Source organism: Halichoerus grypus, chromosome 13, assembly GCF_964656455.1.
Source record: "Halichoerus grypus chromosome 13, mHalGry1.hap1.1, whole genome shotgun sequence".
In the NCBI taxonomy this organism is placed as follows: Eukaryota; Metazoa; Chordata; class Mammalia; order Carnivora; family Phocidae; genus Halichoerus; species Halichoerus grypus.
Window position 1 is genome coordinate 30370779 of NC_135724.1, and position 15744 is coordinate 30386522.

Here is a 15744-nt window from a genome sequence, read left to right on the forward strand (position 1 = left end):
ACATTAGACTTAAGGTCTGTGTTCTCCTGGGTGCTGGTTTCTGACCACAGGTGGAGAAAGAGCCATTGGAAAGGCAACAACAAAAATGATGGTAGGAGACACAGGACAGGCATGTTTTATACTTGTCAGTAAATGAGAGATCAGACTAAAACACGAGGTGGTAGGCAGAGAGACAAAAACAGGCCCAAGAACAGGAGAAATCCATAAAGACACAAATGGATAATTCCAAGTAACCAGGACAAGATCTCAGCCTGAGATGCAGAGTAAACCTGAGAAAAACAGTTTCACCTGAGTCACTGGTCAGGTTAGCTGGTGTGCCAGGGAATGCAGCCAAAATCCTAGGGTTTGGTTACCTCACAAATCAGCCATGCTGTTTAACTATTTGGGGACATAGTTTATTATGCAAGATGAATAAGTTCTTAAGATCTGCTGTACAATATAGTACAATATTGTGAACTTTAAACTATGTTGAGGATTATAAAAAGCATCCAAACTGGTAAGGAAAAAGTAAAATTTGCACTACTTGCAGATGACATGACACTATATAAAAAACCCTAACGACCCACAAAAGAACTACTAGAACTGACAAATGAATTCAGTAAGGAAGGTTGTAGGACACAAATCAATGTACAGAAATCCACTGGATCTCTACACACTAATAATGAAGCAGTAGAAAAATAAAGAAAACACTCCCATTTACAATTGTACCAAAAATGATAAAAAACCTAGGAATAAACTTAACCAAAGAGGTGAAAGACCTGTCTTCTGAAAATTATAAAATCCCAATGAAAGAAACTGAAGATGACATCAACAAATGGAAAGACATCCTATGCTCATGGATTGGAAGAACAAATACTTTTAAAATGTTCATACTACCCAAAGCAATCTACAGATTTAATGCAATCCCTATTAAAATACCAACAGCATTTTTCACAGAACTAGGGAAAAAATCCTAAAATTCTATGGAAACAAAAAGGACTCCAAGTAGCCAAAGCACTCTTGAACAAGAAAAACAAAACTGGAGACACCACAATTCCAGATTTCAAGTTACATTACAAGGCTGTAGTAATCAAAATAGTATGGTACTGGCACAAAAATAGACACATGGATCAATAGACCAGAACAGAAAACCCAGAAATAATCCCAAGCTTTATGGTCAATTAGTCTACCACAAAGGAGGCAAGAATATACAATGGGAAAAAGACAGTCTCTTCAGCAAATGGTATTGGGAAAATGGGACAGTTACATGTAAAAGAGTGAAACTGGACCATTTTCTTACCCCGTACACAAGAATGAACTCAAAATGGATTAAGGATCTAAAGATGGGACCTGAAACCATAAAAATCCTAGAAGAGAACACAGGCAGTAATTTCTCTGACACTGGCCATAACAATATCTTTCTAGATAGGTCTCCTGAGGCAAGGGAAACAAAAGCAAAAAAAATTATTGGGGCTACATCAAAATAAAAAGCTTCTGCAGAGCAAAAGAAACAACCAACAAAACTAAATGAGAACCTAGTGAATGGAAGAAGATATTTGCAAATGATATGTCTGATAAAGGCTTAGTATCTAAAATATAAAAGAACTTATACAACTCAACACCCCAAAAAACAAATACTCCAATTAAAAAGTGGGCAGAGACATGAACAGACATTTGTCCGAAGATCGCCAGATGGCCAACAGACACATGAAAAGATGCTCAACGTCACTCATCATCAGGGAAATGCAAATCAAAATCACAGTGCGATATCATCTCACACCTGTCAGAATGGCTAAAGTAAAAAAATGCAAGAAACAACAAATGTTGGTGAGGATGTGGATAAAAAGAAACCTTCATGCACTGTTGGTGGGTATACCAACTGAGGTAGCCACTGTGGAGGACAGTATGGAGGTCCCTCAAAAAATTAAAAATAGAACTACCCTATGACCCAACAATCACACTACTGTATGCCCAAAGTATACAAAGACACTAATTCAAAAGGATACATGCACTCCTACATTTCTTGCAGCATTATCAAATTATGGAAGCAACCTAAGTGTCCATCAGTAGATAAATGGAAAAAGAATAGGTGCTATATAAATATACAATAGAAAATTATTCAGCCATAAAAAAGAATGAAATCCTGTCACTTGCGACAACATGGATGAATCTTGAGAGTATAATGCTAAGTGAAATAAGCCAGTCAGAGAAAGACAAACATCATATAATTTCACTCATACACAGAATTTAAGAAACAAAACAAATGAACGAAGGAAAAAAAAAGAGAAACCAAAAAACAGACTCTTAACATAGAGAAGAAACAGATCATTACCAGAGGGGAGGTGTGTGAGGGGATGGGTGAAATAGGCAAAGGGGATTTAAGAGTACACTTATCCTGATAAGCACAGAGTAATATATGGAATTGCTGAATCACTATATTGTACATCTGAAACAAATATAACACCATATATTAACTACACTGGAATTAAAATTTTTAAAAATATTGAGAATAGATCTCCTATGTTCACACCACTACCACCACCACCACCACCACCAACAACAAAAAAGAACATTTTTGGAAGGATAGGTTTGATACATTGGTGGTGGTGATGGTTCTCACAGGTGTATGTATGTTCCAAACTCATCAAGACAGATATATTAGATATGTGAATTTTTTTGTATATCAATTATACTTCAATAAATATACATATACACCCACTTTTTTAAAGCACTTTCTCTTATTTTCCAGTCTGGCTGGGTCTCCTTGCAGACATGAGAAAACCGGACAGAGGCCAAGTGACAAGTTCATCATCCCGGAAGATGCAGAACATTTCCACAGCAGTCACTACGGACATTCCTTGTCATCATGCAACTCCTTTCTTGTATCCTGTCCCTTGTGTGATCCTGGGCTTTTCCTCTCACGTGGCTCCTCCCTGCCATTCCCACGCCACAGGCAGCCCCTTTGTGCAAACCGTGTGGAGGCGGACTCGTCCCCCCAACTCTGCCAGAGGCGGTCACTTGGGTAAAAGGCCAAGGTCAGAGAGACCACACTGCCTGTGCAGCAACCTCCTTACTAGTCCCGTGGGAACTCTGACTAGGCAAGGGGAGCATGGTTTGAAGAGAGTGGGTGGAATAAAAGGAAAAGCAACAAGAGCAGAGAATAAACAACTTAGATTGCTTCCCTCCCTTGGTCAGCTGGGCATGCAGCTTCCGCCACCTCTCCAGAGAACCCAAGGTCCTCTTCACTTGTCAACTCTCCTTCCCTAAATGCCTGGGCCTAGCAAGACTCTTTCCACCCTGGAAGTCAGTATTTCCAAAGAAGGAGGCTTCCTACTATCACCTCCAGAGCAGATGGTCGCTAATTGCCACAAGTAAACAAACATAGGCTGTGACAGATACATCTTGTAGCACTGAATATCATTAATTTTCAAGAACACCAGGGGCACCCATTCCCAATTAGTGGAGGGAGCGAGGCTCAAAGAACTGAAGGAGCCTTGCAGGGCTGGCGATGCAGGGGGCCTGACTCCTATCCTGCTGGCCCCAGACCTGATAGGAGAAATTCAAGAAGCCACTTAACCTTGTTGCTTTTGTTTTCTCATCTGTGAAACAGTAGGTAATAAAATCCCTCTGCTTCCTCACAGGGTTTTATGTGAGTGAACTAATTAATGATTGTATAAAGCCTAATACAATGCAACATATAATTGAAAAGTTTAATCATCAAGATAATAGTCCAATAATAGTAAGTTGCAAAGCAGTGATAAATAGCACTTTAAAAATGCAGATATTGCCGTTTTGATATTTTCTCTCTGATCTGCATATTCAAATTAGTAGCATATATAATTTCAGTTTTATGCCCATTTTTACAATATTGTTTAATCCTACAAAGCTTCTTCCTCTATTGTTTTAACGGATATTTCAACCAAGCAGAGAATTGCTATAGATTCCGGTAATAACTGGACATTCTAACTATAAGCTTTTATGCTCACGAGTCTTCACACCAAACTAGATGGTCAAAGATATTCCCACCCCTTACACAGTTGGAGAACTCACTACTTGCCTTACCATTTTCCCTATTAGATAGAAGGAGGTCCTGTCAGTCATAATTTCTTACCCCTTTGACCTATGTGCTGTTCCAGAAAGTTCATATTTTGCCTTTCCCTTTATCTAAGCCATTGACGAGTTGTTCTCTGCTCCTGGAATGCCCTCTACCCTCCTTCACAGCATGTTTCTTTCTGGAAAGTTCCTACTCTTTTTCAAAAGGTACAATAAGCCTGGGGTGCCTGGGTGGCTCAATCGGTTAAGCATCCAACGCTTGATTTCAGCTCAGGTCATGATCTCAGGGTTGTGACGCAGAGCCTCACATTGGGCTCCATGCTCAGCGGGTAGGCTGCTGGAGATTTTCTCTCTCTCTCTCTCTCTCTCTCTCTTTCTCTCTCTCTCCCCCTCTGCCACTCCTCCCACCCATGCTCTCTCACTCTCTCGCTCAAATAAATAAATAAATCTTTTTTTAAAACAGGTACATTAAGCCTTACTCTAACACTTTTTCTGACACCTCCAAGGAAAACTAGGATTTTTTTTTTTTTAAGTACAATTAACATATTCTTATATTAGTTTCAGGTGTGCAATACAATGATTCAACAATTCCATACATTACTCAGTACTCAGCATGATAATGTACTTTTAATCCCCTTCAACTATTCCACCCATCCTCCCACCCACCTCTCCTCTGGCAACTATCAGTTTGTTCTCCATTTTGTCTTTCTTTGTTCATTTCTTTCATTTCTTAAATTCCACAAATGAGTGAAATACGTTATTTGTCTTTCCCTGCCTTATTTCACTTAACATTATACTCTCTAGCTCCATCCATGTTATTGCAAATGACAAGATTTCATTATTTTTATGGCTGAATATTCCTTCACATATATACACACACACACACAACCACCACATTTTCTTTATCCATTCATCTATGGACATACACTTTGGTTGCTTCCATATCTTGGCTATTGTAAATAATGCTGCAATAAACATAGGGGGGCATATAGCTTTTTGAATTAGTATTTTTTGTCTTCTTTGGGTAAATATCCAATAGTGGAATTACTGGATCATAGGACAGTTATATATATATATTTTTAGGAACCTCCATACTGTTTTGCACAGTGGCTGCCTCAGTTGGCATTCCCCCTAACAGTGCATGAGGCTTCCTTTTTCTCCACATCCTCACCAACACTTGTAGAAACATGTTTTTGATTTTAGCCATTCTGACAGGTATGAGATGATATCTCATTGTGCTTTTGATTTGCATTTCTCTTAAGATGAGTGACGTTGATCATCTTTTGATGTGTCTGTTGGCCATCTGGAGGTCTTCTTTGGAAAAATGTCTATTCATGTCCTCTGCCTTTTTTTTTTTTTTTTAAGATTTTATTTATTTATTTGACAGAGAGAGAAAGAGCACAAGCAGAGGGAGCGGCAGGCAGAGGGAGAAGCAGGCTCCCCGCGGAGCAGAGAGCCCAGTGCAGGACTCGATCCCAGAACCCTGGGATCATGACCAGAGCTGAAGGCAGCCACTTAACCAACTGAGCCACCCAGGCGTCCCACTCTGCCCCTTTTTAATTGGAGTATTTGTTTTTTTGGTGGTGAGTGGTTTAAGTTCCTTACATATTTTAGATATTAACTCCTTATCAGTACATCATTTGCAAATATCTTTTCCCACTCAGTAGGTTGTCTTTTTATTTTGTTGATGCTTTCCCTCACTGTGCAAAATCTTTTTATTTTGGTGTAGTCCCAATAGTTTAATTTCACTTTTGTTTCCCTTGCCACAGGAGACAGATCTAGAAAAATGTTTCTATGGTTGATGTCAAAGAGTTTACTGCCTATGTTTTCTTTCAGAAATTCTATGATTTCAGGTTTCACATTTAGGTCTTTATCCATTTTGAGTTTGTTTTTCTGTATGGTGTAAGAAAGTCATCCAGGTTCATTCTTTTGTATATAGCTATCCAGTTTTCCCAACACCATTTGCTGAAGAGACTTTTTCCCATTGTATATTCTCGCTGCTTTGTCATAAATTGACCATAAAAGCATGTGTTTATTTCAGGGCTCTCTATTCTTTTCCATTGATGTGTGTCTGTTTTTTAACCAGTACCATACTGTTCTGATGACTACAGCTTTGTAGTATAACTTGAAACCTGAGATTGTGATACCTCCAGTTTTGTTGTTCTTTTTCAAGATTGCTTTGGCAATTCTGAGTCTTTTAGGGTTCCATTCAAATTTTAGGACTATTTGTTCTAGTTTTACGAAAAATGCTGTTGGTATTTTGATAGGTATTGCATTAAATCTGTAGATTACTTTGGGTAGTATAGACATTTTAACAATATCTGTTCTCCCAATAGGACCGTCTTATATTTTTAATTTCTCTAACACTTACACAGGCCTCCATTATGGGAATGATCACAATGTGTTGTTCTGATTGCTAACTATTGCTTCCCTCACTAGACACTAAGCAACTTAAGAACAGTAATAATTTCGGGGCACCTGGGTGGCTCAGTCGTTAAGCGTCTGCCTTCAGCTCAGGTCATGATCCCAGGATCCTGGGATCGAGCCCCGCATCGGGCTCCCTGCTCAGTGGGAAGCCTGCTTCTCCCTCTCCTACTCCCCCTGCTTGTGTTCCTGCTCTCACACGCTCTCCCTCTCTGTCAAATAAATAAATAAATCTTTAAAAAAAAAAGAACAGTAATAATTTCTTTTATCCTGTGCATCTCCTTTTCCCAGCACAGTAAATGGCACAATGTAAGTGTTCAACAAGTACTTTGATAATGATTAATAAAATATGAATTCTTATAATTCATTGATGAATGAATTATAGCTTTGTGTCATGTATTTTCTCATTTAATCACTATTTCATCATATGTGAGGCTGCAAAAAATTGTGATTTTAAGCAGCATTCTCACATGTGATACACTTGTGAACTGCATTGTGTTCAAATCCATACGCCTTACAAGGAATGTCTTCCACGATTTGATGCCTACCTACGGTCCTAACTTTAAAACCAATCACTTGTCCCCAAAAGGATGCCTACTGGAATCACACCAGTCTTCCCACAGCCTCTTGAATCATCCCTGCTGCCTGCTGTCTATGCCCATGCATCTATCATGCTCTGCAATGGCCTTCCCACCTTGTTTGATAAACCCCTACTCATCCCTCAATTCAGTTATCATCTCCTCTGTGCCCCACCTTAAAGATGGGTGATTTTATTCTTTGTACTTCTCCAGGGTCTTTACAAACCACTCCCCTTCATTTATCTCACTACCCTAAGTGCATATTTCTTTTTTTTTCAGAGAACTTTTTTTTAATTTTTTTTTATCGTTATGTTAATCACCATACATTACATCATTAGTTTTTGACGTAGTGTTCCATGATTCATTATTTGTGTATAACACCCAGTGCTCCATTCAATACATGCCCTCTTTAATACCCATCACCAGGCTAACCCATCCTCCCACTCCTCTCCCCTCTGGAACCCTCAGTTTGTTTTTCAGAGTAAGTGCATATTTCTATACCTCCTCTGCTTCAAGCTACAAGCTTCTTGCAGACAAGAACAGTGTTTGATTCTGCCGGGCCTGACACATAGTTAATGCTCCATGAACAGTTGTGGAATGACTGAATGAATTGCTGATAGTTCTGCCTGTTATACAGGCTGATTGGAAAGGGATGAAAATTATAGTGTCCTAATCTTCTACTCTAACTACGAAGCATCAAGTTTCATATATAAGATATACTTGAACAAACACTCAACTTATTTCCACTAAATTCACTTGGCATTATTTTCCTAGGATACGATATGTCTGTGCACCCCCTTCCTTTGACCATTATGCCCAAATACCCTACTATGCAACCTGATGGTCCCAGTTTTAGAATCATTTCCAGACTGCTCTGAAAAGAGTTATTTCTAGCCTGCACAACTCCAGCCAATAAAAGGAGATTTCCCAACCACACGTGAAAATCGTCTATCTTATTTGAGACTTGGGGAGCTTGAAGGACAAGGGTGATTGTGAGCACTCAGGAGTAAAACAGCACATGCTAAAGTTGAAGAATCCTAGAGATGGAGAGGAAACTTATAGTTTGGATAAGAAGTTAAAAAACCTGTATCTCAGCAAACTCCTCTAATATACGCTATTTGGAAAAAAAATATTTCTGCACCAAAACTGACTAATAAATTTTTCCATTTGCTCCATTGAAGCATTTCACTGTGCAGCTCAGAAGCAGTTGATAATTAAAACTAAATGTAAGCATTGGTGGTATAATCTTGTTCTAGAATTATTATATAGAAAATGGGAAACCGAAAGCATTTTTTTTGTACTGAGTAAAAAAAAAAATCTGATGTCTTCATTTTCAAGGAAAGACATTTGTTCAAATCTGAACAGGATTTGAAATATATGTATTTCTTTTTGAATGAAGTAAGACCATCATCATCATTACCATCATCAACAACTAGCAATTCCTGAGTACCATTTATTCATTGTTTACTGGGTGGGATGGTATTCCCCTTGCAATACCATTAGAATAAGAAATCATGAAGGGATACTCCTTGAATAAGTCTCCAAGATGTTATCAACATGTTCTGAAGACTCCATACCAGAGCTCCAAAGAGAATACCAGAGTTAAGCTCCTTTGATGTCATGTAAAAGAGAAAAATCCTAGCTTCATCCTGAGAAAAACTTATCAGTTATTTATAAACACCTCAGAAGATTATACACTAATGCTAAGCCATAAACTTTTTTTACATTGTATCTCTTTTCATGTCTATGCTTAAAAAAAACCAAGGAGCTCTCATTTTCTAAAGAACACTAATTCTTCCCCTGATAGTAATAATAATAGTGGACTTAGCTGAGCCATGTCCGATGGGGCCCACAGTGGAAGGGGTGATTGTGCTACTATACGACATTTTCTTGACCGGTCCTTTCAGGAGAGAAAGCTCACAATTGTGTCACTATAGCTTTACCCCATGGGATTTTTACTTCTTCTAGATGAAGAGAATTTTCTCAAGCTGGACTGCAAGACTTCATAGAATAGAAGAGAACCACTGCTAGAGTTATTTTCCCTGGTTTCCAGAGCTCCTTTTCAGAAGAAAATTACTTCTGAGAAAGATTTAGAAACAAAACACACACACAGCCTTTTTTGAAAGCCCCAGTTTGCTTTTCATGCATTCTCTTCCTGTCGGGCTACTTCTTCCTTTCTCATTTCTTCCTTCCTCCTCAAAGACTGCTCCCTCCTGGGGGAGACTCGCAGACCACTCATTTATGGCTTTGTATGACTTTAATAGGACTATTTAAATCTTATTTTTAACATCATCATGACACACTTAGACCGCTGCTGAACAGATTCTGATAACAGTGAGTGAATAGGAACAGTCTTCTTGGAGCAGGAAACTACTCTCTTGCAATGAGAATTCGTTTTCCGGCTTTTCCATCTAAGCATAATTGAGTAATGCTTAGATAAAGGAGAATTTTTTATTACTAGTCACCTCATTTGCTCACGCTGCTGCCCCTCTCGCACCCTTGTGGAAGGAGTTCATTCCACCTGCTGCCAAGATGGGTAACTTAAGCTCTTCATTCCCCTTGAACCCTAATTCCTACATACATAGGTCTGTTGGAGGCTGTTCATTGGATTGAAATATAAGTTTGCTGAAATGCTTCTGATGCCTTCTATTCAAGATATTATTTTAACCCTGCTCAAGAGATATAAATAGGGGCGCCTGGGTGGCTCAGTCGTTAAGCGTCTGCCTTCGGCTCAGGTCAGGATCCCAGAGTCCTGGGATCGAGCCCCGCATCAGGCTCCCTGCTCCGCGGGAAGCCTGCTTCTCCCTCTCCCATTCCCCCTGCTTGTATTCCCTCTCTCGCTGTGTCTCTCTCTGTCAAATAAATAAATAAAATCTTTAAAAAAAAAAAAAAGAGATATAAATAAATCCCAGACTTTTATCTTGATTCAGTCAATACTTGGTCACAAATGAATACTTTAACATAAGTTCAGTTTTCACTTCCGACTTCTCCACTGTACAAAATCTGATTATGTAGAAGAAATCAAATGCAACCTTAGCAAGCATCTCAATGTTCATTTTTTTAAAAATCAGTAGTTTCTATAATAAAACTTTAAATAAAAACTGAAGTGTACCAAGTTATGAGATATATTTAATTATGTGGTTCTTGAAACAAGCTATGAATATTGGCCCCTGTGGTAACATTTATAAATATTTTAGATATTGGAAGTTTCAGTGAAATAAGCATGTGGCTACCCTCGCTGAGCACTTATATGAAAAGAATATTGATTTGGATTATGAATTCAGTAACTTAAAATCATAGAGTGTAAGCATTGGAAGGAAAGGGGCCTTGGAGATATTGTTGGTATATTGGAACCTGCAGCAAATGCTTTCAATGGAATTGAAGGAATTCTCAATCTAGTCCTGTGGATGCTCAGGAAAAGGGAACAAAGATTTTCACATCTGTTCTTTGACACAACATTTAATTTCCTGGGGGTAACATTTTTCAGCTCATCACTGGCACCAAAACCTCAGTTTGTAATCCCTTAAGCATAAACTCATTATCATGCCTTATACATGATAATAATGTTAGCAACGGACTCCAGAAATTATGCTTACACCATAGAGACCTTTCTCTGTCATTCTTTTAACAACAAGCATTTATTGAGCATCTACTGTGTGCTGGTCATTATTCTGGGTGCCACGGATGAGAGCCATGGATCATTGTAGCCACGGCCTCCCCTTGCAGAGCTTCCATTTTATCACGTGAGATGGATTTTAAGCAAACAAATCAATGAGTGAACGAATGACAATGAGTAAGATACTTGGGGATAGTAAAAAAAAGTTTACTATCAGAGTAAGGTAATGTATTGTGATAGAAAGTTCCTGGAGTATGCATAGAAAGAACTTTTTGAGAGCGTGAAAGACAAGAAAGAGACAGCTCTGCAACATTATGGGAGGACAGCATGTCAGGTGGAGGGATCAATGGCGCAGAGGCCCTGGGAAGAGTGTGTGTGGGGAGCAGAAGAGGCCAGGCACTTTCAAAGCAGCCAGTTCTCTTCTCCCGGGGGGGTCCTCTCGCCTATTCCCACTGCACTCACTTGGGCTTTGCTGCCTTCTCATCATACTGCATGGTCTCCTTGCTTCCATGCTTTCCTCTTTCTTCACTGCCACTCAGAAAGTCTCCATATACGAGAGTTCTAACTATGTCCCCCTGTCCTGAGCAGAGACTGCCTCTGGAGTAATTCAAACTCCTCAAGCTTAGCTTCCATGACCGCCATCATCTGGCTCGGGGCCCTCATGTTTCCATTCACTTGTGCATTACTACAGATGTGCCAGGCATTTTGTTGCCTCCATATCTTTGTTCAGACCACTCTCAGTCCCCTTACACATGGCCTTATGAATTTTGTCCATGTATTGAAATCCTGCATACACTTTCAGACCTATACTTAAGGCACTAAGATCTACGATCAAACAAACCTTTTCCCTCAAAGTTTTCCTTGTCTATCATAGTCTCAAGTATCTCATTTTCTTTCAGTCTATAGCAATTCCTATCTGTATAGTACATTTGTCCATTAATCAAGTTCCACTTTCTAACACCTTCTCCTTAATTATTGAGAAATATTACATATTTTTATCCTTACTCATTTGTATGCTCATTTTGGTCTCCCCAATTGTACATTGAGTACAAAACCATGTTTCATGTTTCTTCTTTTCTCTTAGACAGCCCAGCATAGGGCCTGGCCGAGTCAGTGCTCAATAACTGCTTATAATTTGAATTGACCCGAACACAGCTCTGCCTACTTACCATGCCTAAGTATATTTTTAGTGGTTCATTCACTTAATTTGGGATTCCCCTTCTCCAAGACTCACATAAAACAAATGAATTACGGTACATCCTTTAGCGAAGGGAAATGTCATTCCAATGCCTGCCCCAAGCCCCTTCCCAGCAATTATACATGAAATGTACATTAGTTTTCAGGTCTATTGACACAGAAAAAGGAAACCTCAGGAGGTAACACTACACGGGCAAAGTAATGATTCTGTGAATGATGAATGGAATTTCACAGAAAGAGACAAGAGACCCCAAGGACAGCTGTCTAGCCAGCATGGAATAAGAACAACAAAGAAACAAATCCATTTAAATAAATGTCACACCTCATATAAATCCTTAAGAAACCCAGAACTATGAACACTGAAAACTACTTTCTGATGCCAGTCTTGACAATGGTATAATTTTCCCAGAAGGAAAAGAACATTTTATGAAAGAGAGAGAGAATACCTGGAATTACACATTCTGACATGGGAGACAAATGACACTAACCACTCACTTTGAAGATGAGGAAACTGAGGCCCGACAGGGGAATACCTCTCAACTTGAGGGATGATCGTAGTGGGGAGTCAGGGCTTGCCCACTGGAGAGAAGTGCTGTTCCCAGTACATGGTGACTGGTTTCTGTGGTCAGCCTCTCTGCTGTGACCAGAATTCTCTCATGCCATGTCACGAACTCCTGAGAGGCCCCAAATCCTCTCACTCATAGTACTTCCTTGGGCCCTGGCAAAACTACTCACTGCGGAAGTCATAAGGCCATCCAAACCTACCACTCCACACCCCAAGCATCCCCACCACATCCATTTCCTTTGAGACCACTGGATCCTCTCTTTCACTGGAAACCCCACCATCCTCAACTCCTTCATGAATTGTCCTACCCCTCTCAGGCTTTGGCAGACACCGCACAGGGCCTGGAGAACCCTATGTGTAATAAATGCATCTCAAAAAGAAATTTCTCATTCTCCATCAGCCCTGTAACTAGATCTCTAGTGTTCCTTTCAGAACATTTCTGCTTGAGCCTTAAAAAACAAAAAACAAAAGCACAAAATGCTTTGTGCTCTCATGGCTCTCATGGCTCTTTTACCTAGTCATAGATTTTTCAATACCTCCTTCATCATTGGTATCTACCATGCTCCTGGTCATCCACCCATATTCACTGAATCCTTCCTTGAAATCAGAGCTTGCCATCCTTTGGCCCATCCCAAATTCTGCCTTCACCTTGGGTGCCCTTAGTACCCCTGGTTTTCAGCCATCTTACAACCACACCATCCCCTACATTTTTATCACCAAGGTGTCCCCAGCTCTATTCCTGCCATCCACTCCTCTACCCTCACCCTGGACTTTGTCACTGCCCAATATTGTTCCACCTCTGACACATTTGATCTGATACTTAATTCTCAAATAACTCAATGGCTCAGTCATAGGAAAATGGTTAAATTTTTATAACAGCATAATACAAATACACTAGATATAAATGGAAGTTCACTAAAATACATTCATTGAAAAGCAAGTATTATGATATATTTTGGTAAAAATAAATTATGTGCAGCTATGTATGTATGTAAATGCACAGAAAAATTTCCAAAAAGATAAATACCAAACTGCTGAGTGTGGTTACTTTGGGAAAGGGACTGATGATGGGGAAGACCTAGAAGGCACTTCAGTATTTTACCCTCTGTAATTTGCTGTGCCCTTAATTACTTTCAGTAGGAATGCATTTATACATTATTTGTGCAATTTTAAGTGTATAAATATGAAAATAATTCCACCCTGACCACAACCTTTCTTCCTCTTAGTCACAGAGTTACTTCTCTTAGCTATATTTTGACCACACTGAGATCTATTATTATATTTATTATTTTTCTGTTTCCTTCCACCCCTGCCATCTTTTTTCATCCATCTACACTCCTTTTCTGATCACTTCAAGCATCTTACAATAATTTTCTAGATCTTGTGACATTTTCCTTTTATCGGATCTACCTAGTATTATTCCAACTTGGGAAAGATCCAACTGTCCACATTCTCTTCCTATCCAGACTACTGCCAGCACTTCTCGTTTTCTCCCTACTTCCATGGCTCCTCCATTCCAGGTTATCTCCTTCCACCTGTACCTACAATATTGGGATTTCTCAGAGTTTTACCTTCTTTCCTCATTTGACATGACCTTCATGTAGATCTCATCTACTTTTGTAACTTCAGAAAAAGCATCTAAACCTTAGTAATAATTCCCAAGTCTTTACAACACCCTTTGCCCCTCTCCTAAGTTCCAGACTCATGTATCTAGTTGGCTCCAAGTGACTCACAAATATCTCAACCTCGATGCATTCAAAACCACATTCTCTTTCTTGTCCCCAAATCCAATTCCTCTTCCACTATTTGCTATCACTATTTCAAGAAAGACTCCTTCATCTTCTGGTTGCCCAAGTCATCATATTTTCAGATTTGAATTACACTTCTATGCTTCAGGTCTGAATTATGCTTCTTCCTTGTTCTCCACATTCATTCATTCACTTATTCTACTAATTGTATGTTCTAAATAACTCTGAAGATGTTTATATCAGAACATCATTTCTTGCCTAGATGATTATCAAGACTCTTGTCTAGTCTCTCCCATGTTGGCTGTTTTCCCTCTAATCCATTTCTCACACAGCCTGAGTCCCAAATGTGATCATGTCACTTCCCTGATAAAAACCGCTTAATGATCACCCTGACAAAAATAAGTCCAAAGTCCTTTATAGGGCTAACAACACTCTTCACAATGAACCCCTGGTTCTTTCTTCATTTCATTAACATTTTACTCACCTTTTACATTCCATGCTCCATCCATAATGAGCTTCAGCAAGTACTGTGCTTTCTTTCCGACATCCCATGTCTTGACCAACACTGGACCTTCCTCCTGCACTGCCCTCCCACCACTCTGCCTTGAGCATTTTCCCATGCCCCTTTTTAGTCTCAAGGTTGAAGTTATTTCTTTCTCTGAATCCTTGAGAACTGTAACTAGTCCTTCAATATGGACTTTTTACTTGTCTGCTTCTTTCACTGGACTATAGCTAGGATAAGGCAACTGTAATATTCAAGGTCTATCACATGGCAGGAATAGGACACCAGCCAGATGTAAATGACTCCTGAATCTATCACTCCAAATGAAGTCTCTACCTTAAACTTCACATGCATAACTCATACTATCTACTGAACTTCCATACCTCAGTATTTCATGTGCTGTGAGCTCAACACATTTAAAATCCGTGCCCAATCCCCCCAGAAGAATCTGCTCTGCCTCCTGAGTTCCCTTTACTGGTGATTTGTACCAAATACACGCAACATCAGCCTTCACATTGGTCTCTCAGTCTTATCTTGTTCTCCTCTGATCCATTCTTCATTTAGTCACCTGAGTGACTTTTCAGAAGCTGAGTAAGATCATGCTACTCCCCTACTTAAAACCATGCGCCCAGTCTGTTGGTAGGAATGCAAACTGGTGCAACCACTGAGGAAAACAGTATGAAGTTTCCTCAAAGAGTTAAAAAACAGAATTACCATATGATTCAGTAATCATACTACTGGGTTAAAACACAAAAACACTAATTCAGGGGTGCCTGGCTGACTCAGTCAAAGGAGCATGTGACTCGTAATCATGGGGTAGTGAGTTCAAGCTCCATGATGGGTATAGAGATTACTTAAATGAATAAAAAACTTCAAAATTAAAAAAAAAAACCTATTAATTCAAAGGGATACATGCACCCTTATGTTTACAGCAGTATTACTTGTATCAGCCAAATTATCAAAGTAGCCCATGTCCATCGACAGATGAATGGGTAAAGAAAATGTGGTGTGTGTGTGTATACATAAACACAATGGAATTTTATTCAGCCATAAAAAGAACTAAATCTTGCCATTTGCAACGA

The 15744-nt window shown here is 39.3% G+C and overlaps 1 protein-coding gene across 5 annotated transcripts in view; it reads right to left on the reverse strand.

Moving 5' to 3' along the window:
• Window positions 1-15744, reverse strand: part of LOC118536237 (uncharacterized) — a 568523-nt gene that overhangs the window by 308213 nt on the left and 244566 nt on the right. The window lies entirely within an intron of this gene.